Source organism: Schistocerca serialis, chromosome 5 (genome assembly GCF_023864345.2).
Source record: "Schistocerca serialis cubense isolate TAMUIC-IGC-003099 chromosome 5, iqSchSeri2.2, whole genome shotgun sequence".
NCBI lineage: Eukaryota > Metazoa > Arthropoda > Insecta > Orthoptera > Acrididae > Schistocerca > Schistocerca serialis.
In genome coordinates this window covers 652,469,943-652,493,736 of record NC_064642.1, presented here as the reverse complement: position 1 = coordinate 652,493,736, position 23,794 = coordinate 652,469,943, and positions in this window count along the sequence as shown.

Genomic DNA, 23,794 nt, shown 5'->3' with positions numbered 1-23,794 from the left:
CCTGATGACGACAAAATGTTGAAACTGTAATCATGATAAATAAACAATGAAGATTTTTGATGCAGCCTAAGCAAAATGACAATTTTCAGTAACCTTATCGAGGCTGTTGATCCAGTCCTTACGTTATCAAGAAATGTGCCTTGTCGAGTCGAATTTTTCTTTAACTGACTAGAGTTCTGTTGCTGCTGGTGAATCAGAAGACCACCGACAAACTTTCAGATGATATTCAGGGATAACTTCTGAGTATTTTTGTACAAGGGACCCACGGTCTTCGGTCGTTTGTTACAGAGTAATAATGTAATTATTATTTTTCGGTTTGTTTCTGTAAAAATACCTTCGCAACAGAGAAGTAGCCTGTAATATGCAATATCGAGGACGTACGACACAAGGCGCAACGTACAGCTGCAAAAGTAAAGTGACGTACTTCGCTGAGAGAGCAGCGTCGCTCTTCCATTGTCATTGCTCTGAGTGAACCCATGCACGGCCTGCATATCGTCGACTTCTCGATCGGTTGACCTATCCACCATGCTATGTGCCACTGTTAACATAAACTAACACTGCAGCAAAACAAATCCGATAAAGATTCGAGAAATGACAGGTGCAAACCAGAGGACGAAGGTTATGGTAGGCATTTCTGTTGTAAATAGCAATTACCGTGAGTGAATGCAACAATACGCACAATGCATTCCATCAAAATTGCCACTGTTGTCCACTATTTTCAGCGCAGTATAAATAAAAAATTAACTGTGGCATGAAATCAAGCGAAATACAGTAACTGTTTAATCAGCCATTGGCGACCATGGGTCTCTGATGCCGGGATACTTAGAACCCATACCTGAACAACCCCTGAAAATTTGTCGGTTTAATTTCGGTTCACCCTGTAAGCAGCGGTAGCTGTTCTCAGCATCACAAGTAGCGGCTGGTTCCAATTAAAATGCAGCCATTCACAGAGTTCCAGTGGGGGCTGTAGATATCCTACGGCAGCGAAACTTCGTAGATAATGCAATCCATTAATGCGGAATCGATTTACGCTCTGAAACAATATTCCCAGTTTCGGCTACCGGGTGCAAATCAAGCGCTGTGAATGCAAGAAAGACGTATAGACATCTTTCTACGTGTAATCGATTATGAACGGGACGTGGGCAGAAAAGGTCAAACGAGTGAGAGAGGCGTAATAATGAGTTTATTATTAACCATCGTTTACACAGTTTGTTCAATATGAGCACCTGAGACGTCGAAGAGTTGCTGTACAGCGCCGCATCTGGTGGCTAAAATTGGAGTTTTTTTTGTCCAGCGTAAACCGACTCTACAGTAACACATTGTCATATCTGCCTACTTTCGCTGCCATACGATAGTTACAGCCCACACTAGACCTCCGAGGCTAGCTGCACTTTAAATACAATCACCCGATAGTTACTCTTTTCTTAGAATGGTTGAAGACTGAAAAGTTTTCGGCAGTGAGGTAACTGAAATCGCAACTGAAATCACTTGTTCACGATAGCTGTCAAGCCTTTGCCGTCAACGTTATCCCACGTCCTATACTCTGGGCACAAACTATCGAGTCCGATTGGCTGCCGATCATTTCTTAGAGTAGCGCCCTTTCAAATACATCTTAACTTCGAACTGTCCAATAACACTCCAGAAATTAGACGATAAACATTACCACTTCAAGAACCTAGCAGATTAGTCACCCTGAAGAGAATCGCTACCAAGACGGTCGAAAGGTGGATTTTACAGTTGCTCAAGTGTTTCACAATGACATGGACTATAACCAAACGGATTTAATGAGAACAGTATTTTCTTTTGAAATGTACCATTACTTTGTGTCCTCGGAGACTTTCGCAATGGCAAGCCTCGTCGCTTCGAAGTGACGCGGCTTGAAAACCAACACGATTTTATTCACATTACTACTTCCTTACACATATTTAGTTTCGCCTTTATGACGCGTATACTATTCTTCCGTCTTCTATATTTCAATACTCTGCATGCTATCCAATATGATGTCTCTGTCCATAACTAAACGCTAGAGAGTAACTTGATGGGAGTCAGTGCATAGGGATGAACTATTTCAATGTACTACTATCAGGTTTCAACTTGAATTGTCATACCACACTCTAACCTGAAGGCTGCTAGTGACTTTTAGACGTGGAAAGGACAACCCATATGACGAAAATACCTATATGGCAGAGGTTGAAAATACCGCTTCAGTTGTAAATTTCTTTATTTTCACACGACCGGTTTCGGACTGTTATAAGCCCATCTTTAAGTCTCGTAGCTGTGCTGTGGTCCCCGAGCGCCGCCTGTACTAGGCGTTCGGTGCTGCCTATGAGCGCAGAACAACCTGTTCTGATGGGCTTGTAATAGTCCGCAACCGGTCGTGTGAAAATAAAGAAATTTACAACTGAAGCGTTATTTTCAACCTCCGCTATAATGCTCAGTTGCAGATGTTCTTCCAAAAGGATTGTTTATACTTAAATGGATTGCCAGTGCATTTTTGCTAGGCTTACGGCTAACTGACGAAATATATTTGGCATGGAAATTAAATGCACAAACGAAATGTGGAAAATAGTTCAGTAATATCGTAGTCGGCCTGTCTCCATATCCAAGTGTCAGCGCGTGTGACTCTTACGCGGAACATCGGGGTGCAAATCCGGGACTGCCAAGGATTTTGCCTTATTGGGAGGACGGAAATGGGTCGCACTCAGCCTCGTGACCTCAGGTGACGAGCTACTTGCATGAGAAGCAGCGGGTGAAGGCAGAAGCGACTCTCATCGCTGAAGACGACACGTCTTCATTCGTCCCTCCTTTCACGCCTGTCGCGACACCACTGGAGGCGGGCTGCACGATGTTGGGGCGTGAGCGGAAGACGGCCTAACGGTGTGCGGGACCGTAGCCCAGCCTCATGGAGACGGTTGCGAATGGTCCTCGCCGATACCCCAGGAGCAACAGTGTCCCTAATTTGCTGGGAAGTGGCTTGTGCGGTTCCCTACGGCACTGCGTAGGATCCCACGGTCTTGGCGTGCATCTGTGCGTCGCTGCGGTCCGGTCCCAGGTCGACGGGCACGTGCACCTTCCGCCGACCACTGGCGACAACATCGATGTACTGTGGAGACCTCACGCCCCACGTGTTGAGCAATTCGGCGGTACGTCCACCCGGCCTCCCGCATGCCCACTATACGCCCTCGCTCAAAGTCCGTCAACTGCACATACGGTTCACGTCCACGCTGTCGCGGCATGCTACCAGTGTTAAAGACTGCGATGGAGCTCCGTATGCCACGGCAAACTGGCTGACACTGACGGCGGCGGTGCACAAATGCTGCGCAGCTAGCGCCATTCGACGGCCAACAACGCGGTTCCTGGTGTGTCCGCTGTGCCGTGCGTGTGATCATTGCTTGTACAGCCCTCTCGCAGTGTCCGGAGCAAGTATGGTGGGTCTGACACACCGGTGTCAATGTGTTCTTTTTTCCATTTCCAGGAGTGTATATAAATATGTAATGAAGCAGTTATACGTAATACACAATTTTTGCTAGAAAATGTATGTTCACAGGTAGGCTAGTCAAATATCTATGGTAGTTCTTGATAAGCGCACTTCTGCTACAAAGTACTGAAGTACAAGTGTATAAAAGAGAGAGAGAGAGAGAGAGAGAGAGAGAGAGAGAGAGAGAGAGAGAGAGAGAGAGAGAGAGAGATGGAGATATGGAGAGAGAGAGAGATTGCTCAAATACGCAAGAAGTCAGTGGTGCATATCTTGTAGTCTGTTGATATTCTATAAGGAAACTCAGGTTGAAGCGTTATTAGGAAATGTGCCTTGTCGTATCGAATGGAACTTTTGTTCAACTGTCTAGATCTCTTTTGATGCAGGTTGAACCAGATCGCCACCGATAAACTTTCAGAGGTTGCTCAGAGATACCTACTAATTATTGTGGTATAAGCGACCCACGGTCACCGGCGACTCGTTACAGAGTAATAATGTTATTATCATTTTTCAGTTTGTTCTTTAAAAATACCTTTACGTCAGTGCAGAAGCCTGTAATATGCAATAACCGAATCGTACAACACTACATTTAGCTGTAAAAATACTACGAATTGGTTGTCGTCGCGGTGTGGACAGCGCCGGTGTTCCATTTCCAGTGAACTCAGTAAACGCATACACGAGCTGCATACTGGTCATCTCTCCATCGGTCGACCTATCCGTACTGCTGTATATCAATGGGCAGGCATAGTCGAAGTCTCCAGTTTCTTGATACTGTCGGGAGGCCAGTTGAAGAGACTGCCACTTATGAAATTGACCTGAGCACTTTAGAACTGTTGAGTGCTGGTAAGGATTCAGTCACAGACACTGCAGGATCAGAAGAACAGTTGTCCATCATCGACTTCAAAGTTTCGAAGTATTTACCGTAGAAAATCACAGCTTCAGTCCACTTTGCCCACCTTGTTATCACTGGCTCCGGAGTGAGAAGCACGACAGGTAGCTGCTACTTGTAGCGCTGTTCATAAGGACATTTCAAGGAAAGGTTCTTCGTTGGTGATATCAGTGTATTTACATCTGGAAATTGATGTCAAACTGTCTCTGCAGTTTGTTGCAATGCCCAAGCATTACACCTAACATGCACTAAGCTTGGATAAAATACATTAAGCGATTTCCCCGTTGTCAGGATGTGTGAAGGTGCATTTGTGTACATCGATGCTAGACTCCCTTCTTTTACGTCATCTGGCTATAGTACCTTAAGTTCATCATTAATGAATCTAGCAGCTGTTGAACAATAATAAATTAAATACGGTTTAGATGCAGCCTCAGCGTTCAGATTGCCCACAGTTAGATTAACGATGTAATGGCCTACAGCATCCGTCGTCTCATTAGCAGTAATCCATACAGGCGATTTTCCAGTGCTAGCCCTGATTTTTTCTAAAGTGCGTAAAGCACTGTCAGAGAAATCCATTTTTCCAGCTTCGATGACAACGAAGACGCAGCCGTTGCTGTGGTGAACTTACATTCAACTGACCGTGACACTGTGTGAAGTGTTTGAGAACATGAAAGCTAAGGCAATAAAATTCTTCTGGGGCTGAGGGCGCATTGTCATCTGTAAAATTCTGACGTTTCGGCGACTGTTGCAAGGTGCCTTTCTCAGGGTGTATTGCTAACTGCTGAACGAGCAGTAGCTTGGATTCTTATATACTATGGAAGAGTGCTGTCATTGGATGTGATGGTGAGGGGGAAGGGTATTAGGAGCGGTGGCAGAACGTCAGGAACAGTGCGAGATGAAGATCGAATTTCAAGACGCCCGCATACCGGCGAAATAGCTGTTTAGTTTGAGACTATAAAAATAGCGAAGCGACCCGACAATATGAATAGAGAAGACGGGTACCGACTTCCTGCGTCTTGGCTGCCAGCAGTGACAGCTTTACGGAAGGACAGAGCAACAGGCTCGCGGTAGGCCACACCGGTGGAGGGTACACAGAGCGTTGACGCGGCCTAGTCGATACTAGTCAGTTAGTAAACAACGCTACGCTGTAGTCGCCGCTCACTCTCCTATTCGCCGATTTCCAGCAATGGCTAGCAGTAAAGGAAACTCCAATGTAGTACACCCATTTCCGACAATGACAACACGCAATGCAAAGACCAATAAAATGAACTCCTAATACCCTTCTTCCTCACCCTCACATCCAATGACAGCACTTCTGCATACTATATAAGTATCCAAACTAGTGCTCATTCAGCAGTTAACAATACACCCTGAGGAAGGCGCCTTGCAACAGTCACTGAAACGTCGGAATTCTACAGATGACAATACGGCCTCAAACCGTTAAGAATTTAATTGACTCTGACAACGGCCGCAGAAGCGTACGTTTATATGAAAGCTAAGCGTTTAAAACGGGTCATTGTTGTCCACACCGAACTCGTACAATTTAGCTTTGAGTGTAATGGGATTGACGACAGTATGAGAAACGAAAAAAGAAAACATGTTTTCTTCCTTTGTAGGTATGTAACGACAATGCATGAGACGTACGAAACTGTATCATAATTCCCCAATAATATTAAAATACATAAAATATGTGAAATACGTATTATATCTCAAAATACCGAAAAATATGTAATTTAAAACCTTGAAATAAGGATAATCCACCGACATTTTAATTTTTCTTATAACTACAAATAAAGGAACAGAATACGTAATTACATAAAACCCGGGCTCTATGATCATCATGGACCGAAAGCAATCACCTACCGTACAACGTGGGTCAGATAAAAGTGGCGCGAAGAGCAGAGTTTCAGAGTACAAGAAAACACAGCAGAAGAAACGAAATACAGTGCTAACTTGAATATAGCAGATGTTGAAAGTGACCACTATTCATCTCTTGGAACTTATGAGCCCTGGGCAGCAAGTTGCTGAAGGCGGATCGAAGCTGGACTGTTGGAATTGCTGCAATCTCATCTGAAATGTTCTTGGAGACTATAAGGGTTGTTGCGATACACCTTAGACTTGTGGGCTCCCTACACAAAGTACTCGCACACTGACAGATCAGGTGGCCTGAGAGACCAGCTTGGGCCGCGACGGGACTGACCTCTGATAACAACTCAGCCAGGCGCGGAAATTGTGTAAACGTACTACAAGTTTCGGCCGGCTGTGTGGGCAGTTGCTCCACTTTATTGGGTGTGGTTATATGCATACATTCACGTTCAGTCGTATCCACTGGTCTTCGCCACTCTTATTTGTCCCACCTGTAAGTAGGCTGTTGATGTTTTCTTATTGGCAACGTTACGTAGCGCACTGTATGAAAATCACTGGACGTGCTGTGTGCAGTCTGTGGCTAGTTTGCATTGTTGTCTGCCATTGTAGTGTTGGGCAGCGGCAGCTGGATGTGAACAGCGCGTAGCGTTGCGCAGTTGGAGGTGAGCCGCCAGCAGTGGTGGATGTGGGGAGAGAGATGGCGGAGTTTTGAAATTTGTCATGAACTGCTATATATATTATGACTATTAAGGTAAATACATTGTTTGTTCTCTATTAAAATTTTTCATTTGCTAACTATGCCTATCAGTAGTTAGTGCCTTCCGTAGTTTGAATCTTTTATTTAGCTGGCAGTAGTGGCGCTCGCTGTATTGCAGTAGCTCCAGTAACGAAGATTTTTGTGAGGTAAGTGATTTGTGAAAGGTATAGGTTAATGTTAGTCAGGGCCATTCTTTTGTAGGGTTTATTGGAAGTCAGATTGCGTTGCGCTAAAAATATTGTGTGTCAGGTTAAGCACAGTCATGTATAATTTTTCATAGGGGACGTTTCACACCCTGTATAAAATTTTCATCCATGACTGGAATAAAGACATAAGCGCTTTCCTAGATCACTGAGAATTTTCCTGCGACTATGGCGCAACACGTGGGACGCACATTTCTGGTGATGACAGTTTAGAGTGAAACTAGTTTGAAATAAAAGAAAAAAATACTATGAAAACTGTTTTGTATTCTTCGGTTAGTGCGTGATTATGTCACAATAATCTCCTGTTTTTCCCCTATTATGTTAGATTTCATGTGAATACACAATAGAAAATTAATTACATATGAATATTAGCAATAGTTATGTTGAAGAACTTATCGAAAGAACCCTTTAGGCAGTAGCTCTTTTACATTAAGGAGCTTTTGAATTGGAAATGCATGCTGTGAGTGGAGAGAGCGCTAGCAATAGATAACTGAATAGTTCTGGTGTGTCGCGTGACTGGAATATCGACAGACCTCGTACTGGGACTACGGCGCTGCGGTCGTATGTATATGGGCTGGATGTGATGTATTACCCCGTCTGATTTGGCCACGTCGTTGTACCCGATGCAGAGGACACGGTGTAGGAACCGGGCTTTTCAGCTCCACCGTAACAGTGGTATATGATTTGCTGTTGGTAAAGATCGGTTGGAGTATAACGATGTCGCCGCGAGAGTAGACATGTTGTAACGAAGTACGCCTACCACTCTATGGGCTATAAATGTTCACCAAAATAGCAGCCACGACAAGTGCTCCTAACAAAGATACTGGAGGATTGTGTCGAAAGATATCCAAATTTGACGCGGCACGTAAATTGAGGATGTTCTACGAGTATACATGGATACCGTCGCGTCAATCATCGGCTCCCGAGCGAGAATCATTTCTCACGTAAGCAACAAAATGTTAAGATGGATACCGCTGACAAGGTCAGATTGTAACAGCGAATATACGATACACGTTGAACTCATTACTTAACTTCTGTACAACCATAGTTAGTGATCTTTTTCTTACCTCACTTGTAGGGTACATACCCCATCGCACATGTATCTCTGTTCACTGCATGTCGCATCAGACCAGCAACGTCGCCAATGAACGCCCGAAGCATGGAAAAAGGTCGACTGGCAAGTGAATCGCGGTACACTTTGCTCCACGAGAACGGTAGGGTCCGGGTATGTCGAATATCACAACTATCCAAGAGAGCATCTTTCAGGCCAAAATTGGGATACTGAAACGTCTGCCATAATCTCCCAACGGAAAATGATACTGAAAGCCACTTTTCGATTTAGCTGGACCTGTTTGTTCACTTACAGCACTCCGCAGCCGACCTCCACCTCCAACAAGCTTTTATATTAATCCATCGATTCACAGTTGTGGCAGAATTGCCTCAGTAACGTTCCATGGACACGAGGCTATCAAATGTTGCCACCACATCACCTGACTATTGGCTACATCTGAGAGATAAACTAAACGAAATGTGTGCTCTTTGGAAACACTTCTGGACATTCTCCGTGGATTGAAGGGTGGTTGAGCGGCCAAGCTTCTAGACACCTCCTCAACGCTTACTACGTTTTGCGAAGCCCTTGCCACGGTCTGTCATCACTACCATTCTTTAATGCACTCTCCATCGATGTCACTGATTGACTTATTCACCACAGATAGACATATGGAATAATAGAGCAGTGTATGATATTTCATGTAACTGTAGACAGTTTACGCTGAAGTTGCAGCATCTCACTGTTTCTTGTTACCTAGGGGTGGCATACGGCGTCCATCGTTGCTTCTTGCCCTGGTGTGTCTTCACAGTTTCATTCAGCCTTGGGTCCAGTGCTGAATCCATTGCAATATTGACATACAGCCATTATGTGTACTAAACCGGCACTTTCAAAATCACATACAACATTCTTCGCCCGACTTAACTGGCACAAATATTCATAAGTCACCAGTAAATAATACAGATGAAGTCAATTTCAGTTCAGCAAATTTCGTAATATTTAATGAGTAGCTGTGGATCGCCATGCAATGTCTGTTCGTTCAAACATGCATGTCTGATGGAACATTGTATAACGTAAATTGTCAACCAGATATTGTCCAATAACATAATATTACATGCCTCGATGGATTAAAACGACGATACCATCGAATGTCCCTCTATCACGGTAACCATGTAGTGCGTGTGCGAGCATATGGAGATACGGACAAGTTTTGCGGCGGGGCGGGGTCGGTCTGTACAACAAATTTTCACTCGAAAAGCAGTCAGAATTTTAGCAAGTCCGACCCCACTAATTTTTATGTTCTACCAGTCATAAACCCACAAATGTTCGCGAGTTAAGCACTCGGTCATTTCAGTGGTCTTCTTCGTAAGAAGTGCCTGCCAAAATATTCCGTACAGAATACGAAACTAGCCACGCGGAGTTATTACTAGGACCAGAAAGTTCACACGCTCATATATCTTAAACTATTTAATTTAAATATACCAAACTATCATTTAAATGTTCGTAACTCCAGTCGCTTCAGTGACGATATGTTCTAATCGTAATTAGCTCACTATTTCCTCATCTTACAGACTAATTTTAAGGAGCGATCTGACATCGTGTTAGCCCTAGGCCGGCTAGCAAGCGACTGTTTCCGAGGTACTCTCCTATATGCCCACTCCTCTTTTCGCGTGGGAATTCTTTCGACAAATCTTGCCTTATCCCATCACTAATTTGATAGCAATTAGTGTCAGCAAAACTTGAATTTCTTGTATTTTGTTTAATTAAAATAAGAGAAGTGCGAAATTTCCTTCAAACTGATAAATAAACTTATTCAGCCTCTAACTTCTATTCTGGCTGGCTTTACACAAAAGCAAGCACACACCGACATACCTCTCCTGAATCGTGGTTACAACATAACTTTCCCACGGTTAGTTTGTGCAAGGTTTTACGTAAAATGAAATATTAAATTTTAACGTATGTCCCACATACACTCTCTCAATCATTCTCACGCACTCACACAGTAAAATATAATCAAATAACAATTTTTTCCGAATTTTGTATTACGAAATGCACACTGACAAAATTTTTTTTTTTAAAAGTAAATTCTAATTAATTGATTTTTATGTACTGATAGCTTTGGAATGGCTTCAAATGATAATGAAAGTCAATCTGTTAATGTTCCGAAGTTGGTTTTAAAAAACAAGCTTGGTTTTAGGAGTTTTAGGTAAGTCTCTTTATCTTCAGAACTACAATAAATAAAAATCTGAAATGTTGACAGATAGCATCGTTCCATTAATAACAAAAGGCTCTGTACCAAATTTGAAATGGATTATTTAGATTCGTAGAGGGTATGAATCTTTGTATCGACTGACTGTTACGCTATGCAGTTCTCACTGCAGGCAGCGTCAGGTGTGCTGTGAGCTAAAAAAATAAAATAAAAAAAATAAAATAAAAAAATAAAAAAAAGCTGTCATCCAGCAGCTACCTTACTACACAGCGGCATGCCTTATTGCAGCGAACGTCATCTCGTAATAACTTGCTACGTTACAGTGTGGGATATGGAGGTTTGTGTCGGTCCTGGACGTGTGCTCGGACAAACGAAGTGGTTAAGACGGCCGCTCACGTGAAGCGGGTATACCAGGCTCGAGTCCCGGCCCGGCACAAATTTTCAGTGTCATCAACAAACACTACAGCTGAAGTAAATATAGATACTTTTTTCGAATCAAATTTCGTAATATATAATGAACAGCTGTGGATCTTCATGCAGTGCCTGTACATTCAGACACGTATTCATGTATGAAGCAACGCTTTATAATGTGACTAGTCAACATAGATATTGTACAACAATGTAACTTATATTTCAGACTTAAATGTCTAAATTTGAACTTCGTACGTCTTCGTACACTCTCGTTGCTGACTGGGTCCACAACACGAGCCCCAGTTCTTATTACTAAATTGTATTATTTGTGGATGTACATATATTATAAAAATGGCTCTGAGTACTATGGGACTTAACTTCTGAGGTCATCAGTCCCCTAGAACTTAGAACTACTTAAACCTAACTAACCTTAGGACATCACACACATCCATGCCCGAGGTAGGATTCGAACCTGTGACCGTAGCGGTCGCGCGGTTCCAGACTGTAGCGCCTAGAACCGCTCGGCCACCTCGGCCGGCCATATATTATAGCGTCTTTTTTTAGTACTGAGACTCTCCTTGAATTTTGGATTTACAGATTGTTAAAGTTTTTATATATGTTTATATTCATGTTGTTAGCTGTTCGGAGGCTGAGGCTACTGCATACGTTACCAGCATTGCTTGCAAGCTCTAACCGTGCTACCCACATCAGCCATTTGTTACCCTAACCACGGGGTCCTACCGTTACCGCTAGCAGCGGTAGCTCGTCCTGTGAGCGACTTCTCACTAAGCAGTTTGCTTATGATGGAGTCATTACTCAGTGCAATGACTTTTAATAGAACTGCTCGGGACGGAACGTATATTTTCCTATGGAAATGTCGCACTGTGCCAGCTTGTATCTACGTGAATGGTGATTTTTTCCGGTGATTACTCCACTTAAGATATTAAGCGATTTCTGATATTAAATCACTATGCGATGTTATATCATATCCTTCTTGTCAGCCTGAGAATTCTGCTGCGTTACTGAAAGTTGACTGTATGTTTGTACCAATTCAACGCCGGCCGGGGTGGCGGAGCGGTTTTAGGCGCTACAGTCTGGACCCACGTGACCGCTTCGGTCGCATGGATGTGTGTGATGTCCTTAGGTTAGTTAGGTTTAAGTAGTTCTAAGTTCTAGGGGACTGATGACCTCAGAAGTTAAGTCTCATAGTACTCAGAGCCATTTGAACCAATTCAACTACCAGGATGCACTATCCCGGAGAGACCCTTTTAAACGTCACACTCGTTGCAATCGCCAGCTGCCCCAAGATGTAAAGCTCAGTACTGCCCCAGTACAGTAATCTGTACCATTGTGCAGCTATCATCTAATTTACGCGAAATATTTGTCTTTAATTTCAGCCATGGCCTGCACAGCAAAGTCAGCGGGGTGGCAGCAGTGAACGCTTCGCTTTTTGGAAACGTCCTCCCTCCCTCTTCCACGTGCCTTTGTCGATAGCCAGAGCTCTGCCGTTCTGCCGTGCCACGTTTTGCATCCGCGCCTGTAGACAAAAGCGGCTGGCTGCCACGTTTGAAATATGGCCATCACATCCACTAAAACTCAACATTATGTCAGAATATCACCGACGCATTCACGCGAAAGCGCTGCGGAATTCTCCAAAGGATTTGTCCCCAGTGTCCGCGATGCCAACAATGGTGGCCATTGTTTTCACTCGCCCTCTTTGCCCACTGAAACGCGTACAGGCTTTCATTGACTGTGAAGACGATAAGCGGATTCTGTCATCATGCTAGGAGGTAGTGTATAGAAAATTTAGGAAATGACCAATAGTATTACCACCATTACATATGTATCTTATGAATGTGAACACAAGGTAATGTTCAATAAGGCTGTATGAAGAAACGTAAGGTACATTTTAGCGTTATAAATCGAATTTCCAGTTGCGAAAAGTCGTGTGGTCCTTAGGTGATGCATGGAAATGAAATGTAATTTTCTTTACAAATAGTATTTTTCTTAATTAATGCAATGGTTTTTCACTAGCTGAACATTATTTTTTTCATAATATTCTCTAAAAGTTTCATTGTGCGTCTCCATAGCACACCTGTGCAATCTAAACTGGCTAGTTACAACCCCAGTTTTCCGAACACGTATCAGTTTCGTTCTTCACATGACGAGCGTCACTCAGCAATAGATTTGTATGTAAATATATTTCCAGAAGTATTCGAAGTGTTCCATTCCTTCATACAACGTGCATCATTTTTGTGCACTCATCTTCTAAGCTTCTTAATGCAGTCTTAAAATGTATCATGTATACTGCGGAGTTCGAAAGCTTGTCTGTAAAGTTTTGCTCGAAAGCTACTTATTTTTAAGCGAGCAGCCAAATACTGAATAAAATCGAATTTTTTTTTTTTAGATTTGTCTGGGTCCTCTCCTAGCATGTAATAAGGGGAGTTGTTTGTGTCCAAAAGAAGAAACAGTTTTTTATTCTAAATCCAGTAGAAAATTACCGTGGGCTTTGGTTAAATGCGATTCGAATCGATAAAGAGCTTGTCTGTTCCTTTTTTCTAGTGTTCCACCGAAGACCAGGAATTTTTTGTTTGGTTTAGAACACACTATTTTCAAATATAATGTTAACACGGTTCAGTTTAGCAAACAACTAAACGTGATCCAGAATGAGATTTTCATCCTGCAATGAAGTGTGCGCTGATATGAAACTTCCTGGCATATTAAAACTGTGTGCCGGGCCGAAACTCGAACTCGGGACCTTTGCCTTCGAGTCTCGGTCCGGCACACAGTTTTAATCTGCCAGGAAGTTTCATACCAGCGCACACTCCGCTGCAGGGTGAAAATCACATTCTGGAAACATCTCCCAGGCTGTGGCTAAGCCATGTACCTGCAATATCCTTTCTTTCAGGAGTGCTAGTTCTGCAAGGTTCGCAGGAGAGCTTCTGTAAAGTTTGGAAGGTAGGAGACGGGGTACTGGCTCAAGTAAAGCTGTGAGGACGGGACGTGAGTCGTGCTTGGGTAGCTCAGTTGGTAGAGAACTTGCCCGCGAAAGGCAAAGGTCCCTAGTTCGAGTCTCGGTCCGGCACACAGTTTTAATCTGCCAGGAAGTTTTAACTAAACATGATGCTGCATAGAATATTCATTAAAGTAAATCAGTTAGCAGTTTAGAAGACGAGGATATTACGAACTATATAATGAAGCACCCTTCAGGCCACAAGTGGCCTACCGGGACCATCCGACCGCCGTGTGATCCTCAGATGAGGCTGCGGATAGGAGGGGCGTGGGGTCAGCACACAGCTCTCCCGGTCGTTATGAAGGTATTCTTGACTGAAGCCGCTACTAATCGGTCGAGTAGCTCCTCAATCGACATCACGAGGCTAAGTGCACCCCGAAAAATGGCAACAGCGCATGGCGGCCAGGATAGTCACCCATGCAAGTGCCGACCAAGCCCGACAGAGCTTAACTTCTGTGATCTGACGGGTACCCGTGCATCCACTGCGACAAGGCCGTTGCCTAACTATATAATAAAACCGATCAAATATTGAATCTTCTTGTCGAAAATCTGTATCAGTTTCGTGTAGAACATGAGCAATTCTGTCTGCAAAGGTAGGGAATATGCGTAGTCCCTGCAACATCACCACCTTGTTCGACAGTAAATGCTTCTTAGGGTGATTCAAATAGTTCAAATGGCTCTGAGCACTATGGGACTTAACTTCTGAGGTCATCAGTCCCCTAGAACTTAGAACTAGTTAAACCTAACTAACCTAATGACATCACATACATCCATGCCCGAGGCAGAATTCGAGCCTGCGACCGTAGCGGTCTCGCGGTTCCAGACTGCAGCGCCTAGAACCGCACGGCCACTGCCGCCGGCTTGCTTAGGATGAAATATGGTTCCTGTTTGAATAGTCGAAGACGATTTTTGTAGTATTCGCAAGTGAGCAGATTAGAATGGATCAGAATTTTCAATCTCTCGTAAATTTGAACGTCATACCACAACGTTTATACCAGTTCGCTACATTTTGCTATGACTGAGAAGCATGTGTGGAATCCGTAGAGAAAGGGTCATACGCAGCGATCAGTGACTACTGGACCTTCCTGTGTGGTTGCAGTACGGGACGACGCTCATCTTGAACACGTGTATGGGCCTCACAACTTTCTTCGTAACTCTGCACTAAACTCTGGAGCACTCCACCAATTGCAGATCCGTCTGCGTCTACAGTCCAACGCCAACTTTTACGGGCTGAATTGCAGGTGCGCGTCACATTGTGTCTGCTATCATTATGCAGCAATCACAAAATTCCTGCTTCTAGACTGGCAGGAGCCTAATGACACAACTTAGAGTTTTCTCGTGACTCGAGTTTGCGCTCTGCCCTAAAGTGATGAGCAAATATTTTTTTGATGCAAGCCTAAGTGTCCTCGGGCAATTGTATTAGCAGCTTGGCAGCTACAGTAGATAAGATGGGATATCGAGTACTGCTAACTGATATGCATCGAAACAGCAGTCACTGGAATGAACAAATTTGGTATCTGAGGTACTGTCTCTTTTTTCAGATAACGCCATGTCATATTTCAGCAATACAATGCTCAGGTTCGTATGCAGAGGAATATGCAACTTCCCTTCAAAGAATTTCTGGGATCACTGCCAATGTAAAACGATTACAAATGTCAGAAATATCGTTGATCGGCATCTTATTCATAACTTTCCTCCAGCTACCACCGCTGAAGGTTAGTCGACAGACACAAGGCTTGTGAAGGGACATACTCCAGAAAAATATTCAGGGCGTGCATAATTTCATAAGGTGAGGTTTTGAGGCTCTGATCACAGCATACCCGCTCGTTACACTATAGCCATACGTTCAAATTCAAAACTGAAGTAGGTCTTCAATTTCGTAACCCTAATAATATGAGTAATGTCATGGCCATAAATTTTTATTTCAGTCACAGGTATCAGTGCTGTGTCGTTACATCTACATCTTCATCTGCACTCCTTAAGCCTCCTGTGGAGGAGCGCACTTTCGGTACCGCTATGATTTTCTTCTTTCCCTGTTCCACACTCGACTGACACGTAAAAAGAAAAAACGACTAACTTTCGGTAACTCTCTATATCACCTAAAATTTTTTTCTGATGTTCTCGTGAGACGTATGTGGGAGAAGTAATTTGTTGCTTCTAATTTAGCGTCTGCCGCAGGAGTTTGTTGAGCACTGCTGTAACTGTCTTGCGCTTACTAAACGAATACGTGACGAAACACAGAGTTCTTCGATTTTCTCCGACTCTTATTCTAGTCCATTCTGATGAAAGAATCTAGAAGGACGAGCTATACTCGAGAGTATGGACCGAGTATTACTATGCAAAACTTTAAAATAACTGAAATTGAACAGAAACTACATGAATATCCAGTGATATCTCGAAAAGATAGCAGTCTGTTATTTATTGGTAAGGTTGACAACAGGGGATGACGCACATCAAATTTGATATGTAATCTCCTTGACTATAATATTCACATTTGGATTATTGACCCTATGGGTTAATGCTCCACTGGGAAGAAAATTTTCACTAGGAGTTGCACTGATCAACTGAAGCGGTAGACTACTGACTTTTTCATTAATTCTGATGACAGGGGAGATATTGACAGCCAAATTATACCATCATTTTACACTGAGTAAAAAGTCAGAAACACATTTGAAACTAAATAAAAGTCTTTCACTCCAACGTACGTTCCAGCTCTACAGCACTCTACCTATCGTAGCTGAATTTGATACAACATTCCTAGACTTCTCTTAAATACAAAGCCTGTTCAAATGGCTCTGAGCACTATGCGACTTAACTTCTGAGGTCATCAGTCGCCTAGAACTTAGAACTAATTAAACCTAACTAACCTAAGGACATCACACACATCCATGCCCGAGGCAGGATTCGAACCTGCGACCGTAGCGGTCACGCGGTTCCAGACTGAAGCGCCTTTAACTGCACGGCCACACCGGCCGGCAAACCTGTTCAAATACGAAGTTAAGCCCCAACTAAAATTCACATGAAATCTCTGTTGCAAGTTTCCTGCCTTTTTAGACAGTCATACATTGACGAAAATGTCGAACCTATTCTTTGAACGGGCATGATTCACAAAAAATAGTTCAAATGGCTCTGAGCACTATGGGACTTAACTTCTGAGGTCATCAGTCCCCTAGAACTTAGAACTACTTAAACCTAACTAACCTAAGGACATCACACACATCCATGCCCGAGGCAGGATTCGAACCTGCGGCCGTAGCGGTCGCGCGGTTCTAGACTGTAGCGCCTAGAACCGCTCGGTCACACCGGCTGGCCATGATTCACAGTAAGGCTATGTTCTCCCTCCCCACTGTCGATTGATCTTCGTGTCGCTGGTATATAAGTACCACATTTACAAAGTAATTTACAGACCCCACAAAAAGACCAGAGATATTAAGACATTTGTTACTGATGTTAACGGCAGAAAATTTTGACTATCGATGTAATGGATTGGTAACGAGCAATAGTAAATGTAAATAAGCAGCTAATACGTTTCTCAACATTGTCAACTAGCTTGCAATATCCGAAAGATATTTACCAAATAAAAATCGGCAGACTGCCGTAAGTTTTAAGAAGTTATTTTATTCAGGCGACCAGTTTCGGCATCTCGCTACTGCCATCTTCAGGTCCTTATCCACTCCACGTATAGACAAAACAGATACGTCGATGCATACGTAACTGCAGCCATCAGTATCTGGATTCCATGAATTTTTTGTGGAGTGTGTACTTCGAAGACCTGACGGAAATCGAGTTCCTGTAAAGTCTTCAAAATTCTGTACAATCATTTACCATCTTATCTCGCACGGTGAGAGTATAGAACGACCATTTCTCCTTAAAAACCCTACCCTTGGGCCACCCAACAGCTCGGTGATTTTGATCTAGATACAGTCGTTCTCCTCAGCAACTAAACATTTCCTGCTGCTCATTCTATTATTTCATTCGTTCAGACAAATTTAAGGAAATACACGAGTTCTGTAAAGTTTTAATCAGTATGCCCAGTGCTGACGAGGTCCTTTTTTTATATATATGTACAGCCAGACACCTTGAGTGATTTTAATTTCGTCGAGGAATATAGCGTTAATTATGTTCAAAAAGTGCCGAGGGGAAAATTCCGCATGGAGGTAGTTTGTCCTTTTACCAGCAGCTAATTAGTGGAAAAGAAAACAAGACCGTCGGAGGGAGGGTTCTCCGCAGGCAGTCTTTACATTTCAGCCGTCACAACTCAGCGCCGACTGTAATTATTTTGTAAAAAATGACAGTTCGTTGCGCAACATTAAAAAAACACGTTCCTCGCGCCTGCAGGAGCTTATTAACATCTCGCGGTGTCGGTATCTTCAGCGTTCTTTTAATTACGACTTAGTTCTCACATCTTTGTCAGCCAGTGAAGTGCCTTTTGATGTCTTTGGAGTTGCAGCTAAATTGCCTCTCGAGTGTCTGCTGTAAGAGGGAGCCTTTTAAGCGCAACTGCCTTGCGATATGCGAACTTGCGTGTACCCGGGGACAAATAGCAATATTAACCGTGTTCGACAGAAATGAGGATTCAGTGATAAGATAAAAAGATCTACGATGTGAATTGTGCCTGTGACTTCAGCTGTCTCTCAAGACTTTCTCTTCCCCTGATTATAATTTTCTTGTTTCGCTAACGCACTGCCAAGTCGAAAAATGTAGTGTGATGATTGTTTGATTAGTTAAGAAGATTCATGTTTCCGTTTGAAACGTAAAAGATATGAAGATAGTGCTGCACACTTAAGACTCCATATTGTTACAGTATAATAACAATTTTGTTCGTCGTAATCGGTGCTTTTGGGAAAACAGCAACTGTATCTTTCACGATTTAAATCGTGAGCTAGAATATCAGCTGCCGAAATCTGATGTTGAAAATTTATGTTCCCATTATCTCCAACTCTGTTTCTCAATTGCAATGTGAGATCAACATAATGCATAATTATAGAGAATGTGAAACAGATAATTTAATAATGAGAATTAAAGTGCTGAAAACAATATTAGGGGCGACCAAAAAGAAAAGAGCCGGAGGCATAATTATAGAAACCAGTACCTGTATGTTAGGAGTATTGATCCTGACTGTTGAGACACTTGTCCCACTGTGACACAAGGCGGTGAATGACTACCTCATAAAATTCCTGGGTCTGCGATGTTAACAAGTTCCGCACGTAGAGCTGGACGTCGTCGTCAGAGGTGAATCGTTAGCACCTCAGAGCCCTTTTAAGGGGACCAAAAAGGGCGTAATCACAGGGAGAGAGGTCCGGACTGTACGGAGAGTGCCCGAGAACCTCCCATTTGAATTTCTGCAGGAATGCCGCGACTGTGTTGGCCGTATGAGGCTTTGGGCCGTCGTGGAGGAGAATGACCTCACACGTGAGATTGCCTGGTCGTTTTGATTTGATCGCTTGGCGAAGGGTGGTTAAGGTTTGCGAGTAACGCTTGACATTCATTGTTGTCCAGTATTGCAGGAAGTGAATCAGAAGGGGGTCCGGGGAATTTTATGAGACAGCCACTCACCGCCTTGTGAAAGAAGTGGCAGATGAAATATTAGCGTTTCTGCAAGGTGAGTCAATGGAATGTGTGGTATCGTATACCCTCGGCTGTGTGGAAAATGGTTCAAATGGCTCTGAGCACTATGGGACTCAACTGCTGAGGTCATTAGTCCCCTAGAACTTAGAACTAGTTAAACCTAACTAACCTAAGGACATCACAAACATCCATGCAGGAACATCCATGCAGGATTCGAACCTGCGACCGTTGCGGTCTTGCGGTTCCAGACTGCAGCGCCTTTAACCGCACGGCCACTTCGGCCGGCTGGCTGTGTGGACATGTACATGACAGTACGTGCTTAACTTGTGGAAGTCATAATGAAACAGATGTCGAGCCACGTAGTTCATCATCCTCGTCGGATAGGCAGCCACAAATCCCATATCCACTGAAACGTAGTAAACGACAAACGTTGTACTAGAAGCGGGTGATAAACATAAATACGTACATTGAAGATCATCCAGAACATAGTAAAATAACGATTATGAACAGATTTCGAATAAATCTGCAGCAAAATGACTGTGTACTACATCAGAGAAACTACCGATATTCAAGGGAGAACAAGGTCCACTTTTACAAAAACTGGTGTTTGAGTGTTACAGGGATGCTCGATACAATGTTCAAGAACTGTATGATAGTGATCTACTGCGTTATCCACATCAAACTGCACGCGACGTAGACTACAATGATTTCAAGGAAAGCAGTGGTACAGAAATTAGAGGTACCAAGAGAGTTGTATCAAGATCAACTAATATCATTGACTTAAAGCATACGTATACAATTCTGCCGACTATTAGTCTGGATGGTAAATAGGCTGGAAAGTTATTTATTGTGTTGCCAGAATTTGGAAAGACCCTGTCCCCTACGATTCCTTCTCGTGTGAGTGATCTTGCAAGGGCAGTAGAGAACAGTAGAGAATATTTACGTCACAACAAGCAAGAGTGGGAAAACTGGCGTAAGAGAACTACAACTACGGTACAAATCTTGCCTTTTGTCTGCGTCTAGTGTAAACCATAAAATAGTGTGAACGTTTTCAAATGTCTGCGAGTCGTGTAACTGAGGCGGGAATTTAGTATGAGAATTATGCGGATATTTTTGCCATGGGGAAACTGCAGCTAGCATGGGCGACATAAGACTAAATTGGTTCAAAGCTTTTGTTGTTATTTTTAAATAATGTGCAACTATATAAAACAATTACTTGAACTCTCATTTTGGTCTAAAAGATGGAAAAAAAGGATCTAACCAAAACGATGTTCAGTAAGCAAAGACTTTCAAAGACATTCAATTCGAAATGTTAAGGTTAGTGCCGGGTAGTAAGAACCATACAATACAATAGAGATTTTTTAGTGGCTATTGTCGACATAATCGTCCTGACAGATTCAGCATCGGTTTCGATAATTAAGATAATTCTCATTTGTTTCTCCCGTCTAAATTGCACATTTGTTATCTAGATTATATGTTTCGATCACTGTGGATCATCCTCAGATCCAAGCAGTTGTGTCAGATCCCGTCTTGTCTACTTAGAATCACTTATCAGTGTACTCTGATATGTTGTTCCGAGTAGACAAGACAGATTTTCTTGTGCACCACCCATTCTTACGTTCCAAGTGCTCGCCAGAACGTGCCGCTTCATGGCTCGCACCGTTCTGCCGACTCCATACGTCCTGATACAGCTTCTGGAACGGCCTACACGTGTCGCCACCTCAGCGAGACAAAGATCACTACAACTACAATTGCCTGCAATCGGCGCATACTTGCCTCTCTCCCTAATACTATAGCTACAGAGCAATAACTCATGAAGCTAGATAATGAAAAATTATACTAGTTAACATCGCCCAATTGTGTCACCTGTGAAGATGAACTCTCGTAGTACACATTCGTTCAGGATCAAATAACAAAAAAGTGACAGGAGTAAGGAAACCTACTACCTCGTTTGACCCATTTAAACAGGCCAGAAACTTGTTTGTGAATTTGTCAAGTTTTACTCGTGGCTTCCAGATATTTACCCACCACTTTGACTACAACTTATACGAATTTTGCTGTCAGCGCCTATTATACCCCCGTATTTCTCTATGAGCTTTCCTAATATTGTTTCTCGCTTTTTTTTCCATTGGGCAACCAATTGATCTGACTATGGCCTTCTCACGCAACAGGCCCTCAATGGACCATAAGTCAGTACGCGGAGCTGCAACCTTGAAACCAAAGAAGAGCTCAGCAGGTGCGGCTTGGTGACTTCCGTATCTCCCAGTGCTGAAGGCTGGTATCAACCACGGAAGTAAACTTATCCCTACTATGATATATGCTATAAGAACCAAGTGTAAATTTCTAAATTCTCTCCGCATACAAAGGGTTTCGATAATACTGTAAGATAGTACCGTGGTGTACGCCCAATACTACATGGTGGAACTATGGTGTACGCCCATACCGCAACAAAAGTTCATAAACACATAGGAGGTTAAACAAGTGGCATTATTAGTAATCTTCCATATCGTCATCTCGGTATTTCTTGATTCCTCTAAACAGCTGTGGTGAATCTATATCAAATTGATAAGACGTAGTTGCTGCTTTTCAACTCCTATTTCTGGCTTAAACAATCTGCTCTGAGAGCGACTATATTATCACTTCCCCATGTGTCAGACACCTCAGAACTGGTAAGTCCAAATTTCTTATGGCCCACCTTGCTATGCACCATGCTTGATAGGCCTGCCCAAGACGCGTCTCAGTTCTTTGGTATCGGTTTTGAGCCGGAAATTGTGTGTTCTAAACAGTATTTCAATTTTTCAGATCCAAAGAACTTGGCTAAAGTCTACACTTCATACACTGCAGATTTCTTCGCTAGCCTATTGAGAGCCCTATAGGAGCAGGCTGTAAGACGCTTTAGAACTTGCCTGTAATAATGCACACCAATGCCACACATAGAAGCATCAGTCTGCAGTATGAATTGTTTGTTAAATCAGGCAACATTAAGAGACGATCCGCGTACTTCACGCTTCAGATCAGTGAATGGAACCTTGTGGGATTCACCCCACTCGAAATTTCGGCCTTTCTTTCTCAATTCATTTCAAGGAGCTGCCTTATGTGCGAATCTCAGAATAAATTTTCCAAAAAAATTTGCCATTCCAATAAATGGACAATGTCCTCCCATTTACAGGAGGTGGAAAGTCTACCATTGTCCTTACTCTCTCTGGAACTATAGTGACTTCTTTAGGTGCTACCACATGTTCGAACAACTGCGTGATGGGACAGGCTAATTTCATCTTGTCCGTGTTAACCATCACTCCCGCTTGGCTCAACCAAGAAAATCCTTAAGTAAAATTCAGGAGCTATTCATCAACAATTTTCTCTAGATAACCAAATCGTGCAAATAGTTGTATCAAACGTAAATTTAATGTCCTAAAATATCTGATTCATCTGTTGCGATAATACCACTGCTCCTGTAGATGGCCTAAAGGAAAGTCTATTAAATTCGTATATATTTAAATCGGTGGTAAAAGCAGTAACAGCCTTTGATTTCTCATCTAGAGGTATCTGAATGCAAGTCTGATGGTTAAGATCCAGGGTGGTCAGTGCATTAGTCCTTCGGAATAGTCCGAAACTAGACTGTATATTGGATATCCTAATACAGTGTTACAGGGTCACTACTGTTCAGAATGTTAGTAAATAATGCAGAGTTTAGCGTCTCAACCTCCATGAGGACCTTCGCAGGTAACGCTGTTGTATGTAGAGCAGCTGGAAAGTTAGAACTGAATCGAAATTCAATAATTCCTGCAGAATGTCGACGTTCGGTCTCAGGACTTGCAACTGACTTCGAAAATAAGCGAATAGAACGTATTTAACATAACTACTCAGTAACATCTGTTACTCTTTGATTATACGACTGCGAACAATCACTAGAAGCAGTGAGATGAGTTAAATATGTGGGAGTTTGTATGCGGAGAGATTTAAAATGGAGCGACAACACAAAATTAATGGTAGAAAAGTAGAAGCGACCACGCAAAACAAATAGTAGAAAAGCAGATGTGAGACATATTCAGATGGTGAATCATCAGATAGTATCGGGCACCCATGAAAACGATAGATTAGAAATCCTTTTTTAGATCGAAACCTAATTAATTTTATTCACTCTTGGACATTCAACAGCAAACAGACAAGCAAGGAAGAGCTGCACGGTTCGTCAAGGGATCGTTCCGTAAGTGCCGAAGTGTCATAGAGATGCTCGTACAACTCTAGTACGAGACGGTAAAACGGGTGTATTTTGCACAGATGTGAGGTGCACTGTTAAAATAGCGTTAATTTATCCCTATTATTGATGGCTGAGGTCCGTGGCAATTGAATTT